The sequence below is a fragment of the Boleophthalmus pectinirostris genome, unplaced genomic scaffold, assembly GCF_026225935.1.
Source record: "Boleophthalmus pectinirostris isolate CB_2022bp ecotype Guang Dong unplaced genomic scaffold, ASM2622593v1 HiC_scaffold_21, whole genome shotgun sequence".
Taxonomy (NCBI): domain Eukaryota; kingdom Metazoa; phylum Chordata; class Actinopteri; order Gobiiformes; family Gobiidae; genus Boleophthalmus; species Boleophthalmus pectinirostris.
Genome location: NW_026571175.1, coordinates 11,281,358 through 11,291,115, shown reverse-complemented (window position 1 = coordinate 11,291,115; position 9,758 = coordinate 11,281,358). Strand labels below are relative to the sequence as shown.

The window sequence follows — 9,758 nt, the reverse complement described above, 5'->3', positions numbered from 1 at the left end:
CAAAAAAGCTTTGTTTGCAACTAAGTTTTTTCCACACTGGACAGCGATGTATAAAATTTGCTTTAGTATATTTTTCTTTTACATTCTTCTCAGTAACAAACAACTTTCACACAGCTATCTGTAAACCCAACACCCACGAAACACATATCCACCTTTATTGTGTCACCTTAATTCATTTTCTCCTTTTTCCGAAGATTGTTCATCACCTCCGCGCTGCCGCTCTGTGTGACTCATGAAACAATCAGGTCGAGTGGGTGCTCTGCTGTGAACGGCGGGCGCAGACAGCACTACATTCACACGTGTCCCAGGTATGTGCTACTGCAAGGTCACTGAATAATGCAACAAACCACACTGTTCAGGACGAGTTTGGTAAGCTAATCTGCTATTGACTCTACACAATGCTACACAATGTCTACTATTCCAATACTTCAACTACTTTTATTAGCTTCTGTGCAGTAGATGTTAAATGTATATTAGTTTAAAGGTCCTATGTCGCACAAAATTGACTCTTGTAAGCTTCAAGGTATATTAAAATGTTCAAAAAAGCTCAAAATGGACCGTTCCACCTTGTGATGTCATGAAGCGGTAATTTTCAAGTTAACAGCAGTCACTTTTTATTGTGAAACACACTTATAAACTCATCAGTCAATAATTAGAATAAAAAGAATCACGTTATAATCTTTCCTCAACATTCATGTATGTGTGAGTAGCATTAACATGTTTGGGGCATCTCCATGAACCCAAAACACTTAGCCTTTTGATGTCACTTGATTGGTCAATCACTCTGACTCATGTGTGGGCCTATGTCAGTGTGTCTTTGCGTCACCTTACCGTATATACACAGATGAGTAAGTCCATACGTCACTTTTGTAATGAACAAAATGAACACTGATAGAGTACTGCTAAAATTAAAGTACGTCATTTATACTTTTCTAATAATGAGATTAATTGCAATCAGCATATAGTGATAGTATGTAACTTTCTGGAGCTGGAAAGTCACCTGCCTGATTCCATGGAAAAAGAAAGTTAAAACCATACTATGTAACATTTTCCATGGAGATAGATAAGCAGCAACATTTCCATGGAAATAAGCAGGATGGTCTGGTTTGTGGAGATGCAAGGCGTGCTCAGGACACGTGTTTTTCATTGTTTTTCAGGGCGATTAAAACATCTGTGACGAAAAAACATGGTTTTATTTGAGTCAGTTTTAAGCAAAAAAGTTACATACTAAGGTTTTAAGTGAAGTAAATATTTAAACCTGGAATATTGTGTTTCCTACGATCAAATTCTCATTCTTGTGTTTTGTAGTGACATCTTAGCTCTCCATGTTTCATGTTGTTTTCTACACCTGGCGATGTCCCTCCACTGGTCCATGATCTAATCTTGTTTTCCTCAGGTCTGCACTGAATAACCTCCTGATGACCAAGTCCAGATATGGTGATGTGACTCATCATGTTCTCTATGGGAAAACTGAGAGCTGTCTGGACATAGAAATAACACATTTTTATATTATTTGTTTAAACTCAAAGAAAAAATCTGTATCACCAACAAGATTTTCACCATGTTTTCTACATGTTTTTCACACGTATCAGTTATTTCTATTTATATAATGAAAAAATAAAAAGCTAATACGATCAAAAACTGTTTTAAAAGCCTTGGTGTAAGTCTGGGTATAAGAATTTGATAGACACCAGGCAAAAATTTTGACTACATGTTCACTACTTTTTACATTTTATATACATACAGAAGCCATCAACAGGATTATATAGTTAAAAAAAAAAGAAGTACTAAATTTTAATTTGATTTGATATATTTTATAACCAAATCCTCAAATTTTCTACCTTTTGTTTTGTCGTAAAATATGTAATATTTTTATTTAACTTTTTTCTTTATTAAATAATTCCATATATCTTACTTCATATATTTGATGTCTCCTGTATGTATATCAAATGTAGAAAGTAGTAAACATATAGTCCAAATTTTTGCCTGGTGTCTATGCAAAGTATTAAACATATAGAAAAAAAAGGTTACAACACAAATTTAAACTGGCAACAAAATAAAACATAAATACCACAGAAAAATAAATAAATAAAAATGATGTATTATAAATTAAGATCTATTTAAGTGTCCAATTATTCCATGCCATGTCTGTAGCTGATGGTAACAGTGTGGAATGTTGATCACCTCAGTCCTCGTCAGAAACTCAGACGTGCTGTAGACTGTTTTGTTCACACAGCTAATAGGCTCAAGGTTCTTGTTAGAGCTTGTTCCACAGGTTTGCTGCATTCATCTACCATTGAAAGCATTTACCATTGTTTACCATTTTTGTGGCCCTTTTGCATTAGGTTTTCACAACAAAGGAACAGAAGAGAATATGTTGTATCTCTAGAATGGCCTGTCCAACTTCTTATATTATTTACTAACTAAAGTAGGACTAACAATAAAAGTGTGGAGCTATATTCTGTCTAGCATTGTTGAACTTGACAATTGATAATGGGGTAATTTTCCTAACAATATCTTAAGGTGGACTGTGTAATTTTCCAGGTGGAGGGTCCATCACCATGGAAATGTTGTTGTTTTGCATGGAATTTTTCAACAGTATGATAAGTTAAACTTCTGAAAAATAAATCCCCCAAAACATCTATAATTCAATAATAAGCAAGTTTAATGTTATTCCAGTGAAAGCAATCTCCACAGCATATCTAAATGGACATAACCAGGTGCTGGAAAATTTATATAGTGTTACAAAATCCAAATTCAGTCTTTTTATTTAGGCAACTTTTACAATTCAGATCATTGACTAGAAGATAATACATTCTAATTGCCTGTGGTGTACCTCAAGATAGCAGTCTAGGACCACTATTGTTTAATTTTTAATTTTTTTCCTGTGTGACAGTATGTTTACTACAAATTGGGGTAGAAATACTTCAGTAGTTAGAGCATTGGCCCATCAATCCATACACTGGGTTAGCGCATATTGTTCTTGTGTCCTTGGGCAAGACACTTCCATTGCTTGCATTGACTGGTCCCCAAGAAGAACCAAACCTATAGAAATATGGTTTACAATGTTTATTTATTGCCACGTCAGGAGTCCTGTAAGTAATATACACACTTTTTGGTGGCACAGATGGCAACAGTTGATTTTTTTTCTTCTTATTGTTTATTTGAGCAGTTTGAATACTTTACTTGAGTCTGAAATTTTGATGATGTCACTATGTTTCTACAGTATAAGTCATAGTAGTTTTGTGTAGTCGTAGTGAAATTGCAAGTGCCATGAGTCACGTGTATGAGAACACATTATTTGCCCAGAGGCTAACTGTGACTCACCCAAACATGAGGGAGGTTTCATACACCGCCAAAACCAGTCCGACTGCTGCTCTCTAGGATTCACCCCAAACCAGCACACATGGCATCTTTCCTTATATGCAGTGAGATACAGAGAGGGCTATAGAGCAGTTTGACTCATGGCTATAGGTCACTGAGTGAAGTCATGTTTTTTGTTGTGTGTTATATTGCAGTATATGCAGAAGTTGAGAAGTTATAGGTCACTATACTGCCCACCACAGTTGAGGTACCACTCTGGTCCAGTGTCCTATTATGGTAATGATGACTAAAGCACAAAAATGCTTGAAACATGTAAGGTCAAATTTACCTAGGGAATTGAATATTTAACAAATTTTGAAGCAATACCAAAAAAACATAATTGTTTTGAATCTATATAACAATGATTCTTGAGAGTTGGGAGAAAACAGAAGTTCATTTATTTTTTTCATAAAACATTCTACATTCATGAGAGCTCTGTCGGAGTAATGTCCGAGTAAGGTCTGAGCTGCAAAGGTTCTAAAAAAAATCTAATATCTGTCTTGATATAATTCAATTATTGTCAACTCTATCAGACAGAAGAAACATTATTAGATTTGTGACAATCCAAGAAAAATGTAAACATGTAATCTATGGTGTAATAAGGGTCATTTACTATTGACGAGTATTCCATCAAGCTCAAAAAAAACCACATACTATGTACTGCGGATTGCTAAAGCATGTTTTTTGAAGAAGAAAGAAATGTGACTGACTGATGCTTTTGTGATTGAAAAGGCATTTAGTTGGATGAGAACTAGTGCTACTGTCAGGGTTAAGTTTGTTACCTGAATACAAATTTTTCCATTCTAATCTTTCTGGGAATTATTTGTTTTTCTAGGTATCACAGTTAAATGTTTGTGAAAAAGGGAACACGCATCATCTGTCTCAAACAAATACGGCTGCTTATGACGTAAAGAAAGTGAAAAACAAAATCACCTGGCACTGTAAAAGCATTGCAGATTTTTGTTGAGCCCTGTGACTTAGTTGTAATTTAGTTTGTAAATGACATCTAACCAAAGAGCTCCTTTGTTTCACACATGTCACTGAAAAAAGCACATCTTATCACATGTTTGCTTCTGGCTTGAAACACGACAGAGGGGGTGGTGAGAAATATCATTCTGGATTTGCCCGGCAAGCTAATAGTAATTTTCTTTGCCACTGTAAACAATCTCCATGGATGTGTGAAGTCTGATTTGATTGGAACATAGAGGAGCACAGTAGCAGCTCTTCGTGGGGCTGATTCCAGGGAGAGAGGAGTATTGCGTAGCTGCTCACATCATGGAGGTGTGGAAGGCCTGAGGTAGTTGTGTCTGTGGTGACACATGGCCTACTCACACACAACACGACAACACTACACAGGTGACGTGTTCAGATCAGGAAAACAAAAAGATGTGCCACATGAGATGGGCAACACGATATGTCACCTGAAAATGACAAATCAGTGGACATGATACACAGCATAAAACATGGTACATAAAGGTGCATTATACAATCAAGGTACAACAGATGCAAAAGTTCTGTTTTCAGCTTGACACATATTATGCAGAAGTAAGTTTTGGAAGGAGCTTTTAACCAGGTTCTATTGTTGTCTCCTCATCAAAATCATGCCTGGAGCTGTATTTTGCTTCATTAATACTTGTTTCTTTGATCTGTGTTATCAGATTTCTTGCTCAGAGCCTCAGAAATCACTTTGTTTCAATTTACCCCAGACTTGTTACACCTTGTTTACAACCATCATAATAGCTCTTTCATATGTTCACATATATAATATATATGTGAACTTAACATAACTGAGTCGTGTGAAAGTAGCATCATCATGTGCTAATAAAGCTGCAGGACATCTAGAGCCAATGTGTGTTAGTAATAAATCTCTTGTATATAGCTGAGATATATTTGTATTACTATACAAGCCAGAGGTGGAACCAAGTCATTGTTTTGCAAGTCTCAAGTAAGTCTCAAGTCTTTGACCTCAAGTCTGAGTCAAGTCCCAAGTCAAAGACAGGCAAGTCCAAGTCGAGTCTCGAGTCACAGGCTTATAAGTCCAAGTCGTCTGATTTGAGCATCAAGTCATTTCAAGTCTTTAAACCAAAAAAGTACCAAATATAGCTTAGATTGTATATATGATTAGATTTTTATATGACTTATATGACTAAATTGTACTTAAAATGTCTTGGTATATGAGTATTTATATATATTTTATATAGAGTTGAAGAAATGCAATTTTTTCTTTTAAATGTCCTGACAAGAGCTTAGTGCAATCATTACGGTCAGAATGGAAAGAATTAAGATTTGAGAATGCCTAATAACAGTTATTTTATCAAGTAGTACTGAAATGTATTGTACTCTATATTACTGTAGTACATTACATTACATTACATTACAGTACTTCAGTTCCATCCAAAGTAACAAACAGAGAAGTGGGAGGGACATGTTCCAGTTTGTTCCTGTAAAATTCAGCACCACATTTATCAACTGTAAAGAGAAAAGTATTTTCTAAAAGCATACATATTTTTAGGAGAAGTATCAAGTCCTCTCAAGTCACAGGGCTCAGTTCCAAGTCAAGTCCTAAAAGTCAAGTCAAGTCCTAAAAATAGTTACTCAAGTATGAATCGAGTCCAAATCACAACTTACAAATGCTCTGATACAAGCACAGAGTTATATAATTATTCCTTATTTGACACCAGTCTCTTGCTATTTTTGCCACTTATTTAGAATTGATTATTACCATTAACATTTTTGCTCTGTTATTGTATTATATTGTGATGTGTGAGCTACTGTGGCCAGATAATTTCCCTTGTGGATCAATAAAATTTGTCTAAGTAAGAATGTTTTATGGCTTATAAATACATATTGCTATCCTTAATAGAAAAAGGATGTTGAATTAGATTAATACAAGTTTATAAGAGTCCTTTATTTTTCACTTAAAGCTACACATTGCGCTAAACTATCAGAGGAAACTGGGCTAATAGTGAATATTTGATGAGTCGGTCTTCTCCCGTCATTGCTGCAGACTCTGGATTCATAGGAGTCACTGTGTTTGCCACTGTATAAGTCTTAAAACTGGGGATGCTTTTTCACACGCTCCACTGAACAAGTCAATATTTACTGTGGCGTTGCTCCTGCCTGTGAGCTCCCTGTATACTCCGAATCTGAGAAATGTTAGCTTTGACTCATTACTTTGACAAATGCTACTTAAAGTGCATATGACAGGTTGGAGTTGGACTACACATTTGACTAAAACACAGCTAAGATCACTATATTGAAGGTTTTGTTTTCCCACATTTTTAGATTTTAAATTTTACTTTCTAGTTGCAAATCATGACATTACACTAGGGAATTCCATAACTGTTACCGGGTAAAACTCCACAAATGTACACAGAAGTTAGCTGAAAAGTTTAAAAAGTATCCAAAAATGTAAATTGTGCCAAACTTTTGGATAGAATTCTCCCACTGTGATGTTATCAGTATGTTTGAACTCTCTACTTCCTGTAATTTTCAACAGCTTTTCTCCGCAAATTGCTTTAATTCCACCAAATTAAGTCAAAATTGGAGAATCATAAAAAATCTCTCTTACATCCTTTAAAAAGTCTTCTTAACTCTCCTGTCAAATATGGCAGGGAAAGTCCATTATGTAATTTACTCTGCTAGTCTTTTCATTCAGACGCTACAGCTCCTATCTGGTATTGGGCTATCTGCACAAAAAAGCATTGGTTACATTGTTATTTTTTATTCACAAATTGAATATACATTTTGGTGATGGATGGGTATTTATCACATTCAGTTCTTAAGACATGCCCCCTTTATGGGAACAAAAATCAGAGTCCTATAACATAAAAATATAGAGCCAGTCAGCGCACTTCCTGCTCCTAAATCTTTTCTTTGGCATCTAACTCCGTTTATGAGATATAGAGATGGATTAGTTTAAAGCTATACTGTGGAACATTCCAAAAAAAACATTGCGTAGAGATGAGGACACTTAGGATTGTTGAATACTTAAGTATTCAAGTTCTCATGTTTACGTCTATCATTTGAAAATTACAGATTTTTTGTGCAATATTTTATTTCTACATTCAATTTAATTAGATGTTGTAGATAATAGTTACTCTTACAGTTACTCTCACTACAGTTTCCTCGAGTAATTTCTTGGACCTCTACCACATACTAATATTTAATGTTTCCAATTACATTAACTAAAATTATAAATAAGATACAGTTACACTTACTCTTTAATAAGTTTCTCTAACTTGAGCAGTGGCGGCTGGTGGTATAATTTTTTTGGGGGGGCGCCAAGGCCAAAATTATAAATATATATTATAAATATATGTATTATATATAGGCTATATAGTATCATAATGAAACAGAAAAAGACATTTTCATTTTGGTCACTATTGGCTGAACTATCAGAGCACAACGCACAGCCAAGCGCAGTTTTACGCAAGTTTACCCAAGTTCACGCAGCAGCACAACCTGATCCACCGCTCACTGCCAGCCCCAACAACACAACGTAACACAACACAAGGTAACACACCGCTCACACCCATCTCCAACAACACCAGCAAAACTACAATAAGAGGCTATGGTTACAACATGAACACACGGCATCAGCGCAGCTGCTACAGCGCACAGCAGAACGACAGCAGCTCCATCGCACCCCCCAGCTCATTTAGGCACTATTTAATTATAACACTATAATACTATTTACCTGTGAGGCTCCATCTTCAGATTTGCTCCAAACTAATGAAAACAGGCCTCTTACCTTCTCCAGAGGACTGAAGCAGAGTGTTTTTTCTATCCACTGTCCCACTGGTTCTGTCTCCAAAAGTTTATTGTCCAATACGGAGAGATCAACTGGTCCAAATCCCGGTCCAGTGAGGTCCGTGACGCGAGGTCCAAGAGACGAGTGCACGAGTTGATTGTAAAATCAGTCTTAATCCCACTTCCCACATAAATCTGAAAGTTACACCAGTCCATATTAGCACCAGGACACCAGGTAGAATTATGCCCTCTGTGCGCTACGCCCAGTGAAACCTTTACACCGAGAAACACGCGGGCAAAGGCGGACAGACAGAGCAGCGAGCGACTGCCCTGGCCCCGGCAGTGAGTGGGTCCTGGGTCCGACAGTGAGTGGGTCCTGGGTCCGACAGGCTCCGGCGGCGCGTGGCTCCTGGTCCCAGCGGCGGGTCTGTCCTCGCGCTTTTACTGTGGAGAGGTTTAAGATAATAGCTAGCCGCCATTAGCCAGTGTGCGAATCAGAATAAGAGCCGTAGTATTTCACCGCAGCCAAAAGCTCATTCCAGCTTAATGCTTCTTTTCTCGCTCTTACTCCGTAAAACTGTTCCTCGGACGTACTTGTACGAACTCGCCATAACTGTACAGCCCACAGCTCTGTTGTTCTCCGTTCATTCTCCTGCAGCAGTAACATGTGTCAGTGCAGAGTCGGGGCTGAGTGACAGAGCAGCTGAACCACAACAGGTCCAGATGTGTGTTCATGTTTATTCAGACCAATCAGTTGATTTCAGGGCGCTTCGACTCTGCGTCCTAAAGACGTATTTTAGTGCTAATGTAAAGTAATGCACAGAGGCAACGTAATGACGTCAAATTTTCTCAAAACTTCAGGCTCTTCCATAGATCTCCATTAGGTCGCACTGACTCACCGCACTCACATTTTAAACACATGACTCAAATAAAGTGATATGAGCACATTTAAGGTAATAAAAATATGTCTATGCAGATACACGTTCAATTTTAAACAAAATAGTAAACATATAGCCTAATACAAAATAACAACTTTTTTTTTTTGTTCTTCTTTTATTTAGGTCAAGTTAGGGAGTGCGGCGCTCTTGCGCCCCTATTGACCAGCCGCCACTGAGCTTGAGTAGTAGTTTTCCCAAATATGTACTTTTTTACTCTTGAGTGATTTCTTGGACCATGACTGTACTTCTACTTGAGTATTATTATTTTGAAATAACATTGTGTAAAATTCTTAGGAACTCTACCCACCTCTTGTTTGATTCTGACAAAGATGAGCTAACAAACACGTACTGTGTCAGTCACTTTTTGTTCCTCCAACACCTCTGACTCACAAAACTCACCACTGCTCAGAGCGCCGGCCTCTTCAGACGCTGCACCTTTGAGCTTTTGTAGCGCTCAGAGGCGGATCGCCGCGTGCTGTCATCTGTGACCAAACGCTTTTGTTCAGACAGCGTTCCCCTCACTGAAACCAGAGCACTTTCCTTGAAGCACAACAAAACACTGCGTCCAGCACAATAAAGCCAAATGTAAACTTGAGTCGTTAGCTTGTTTCATCTCGTGCCAGAAAAAAAAAAAAACAGCTTGCGAAATTCACAGTGGGTAAGGCGTGGAATGGTTTTGTAGTGGAGCTGTCAAAATGTATTCCC

At 37.3% G+C, this 9,758-nt stretch overlaps 1 long non-coding RNA gene across 1 annotated transcript; it reads right to left on the bottom strand.

Moving 5' to 3' along the window:
- Positions 1 to 805: 805 nt before the first annotated feature.
- On the bottom strand, positions 806 to 9,453 carry LOC129410121 (uncharacterized). Its single transcript, XR_008632740.1, has 3 exons — positions 9,361 to 9,453; positions 1,259 to 1,481; positions 806 to 1,171 (listed from the first exon to the last, which is right to left on the bottom strand). It is a non-coding gene; the product is annotated as an uncharacterized LOC129410121 (long non-coding RNA).
- Between the last annotated feature and the right edge of the window lie 305 nt (positions 9,454 to 9,758).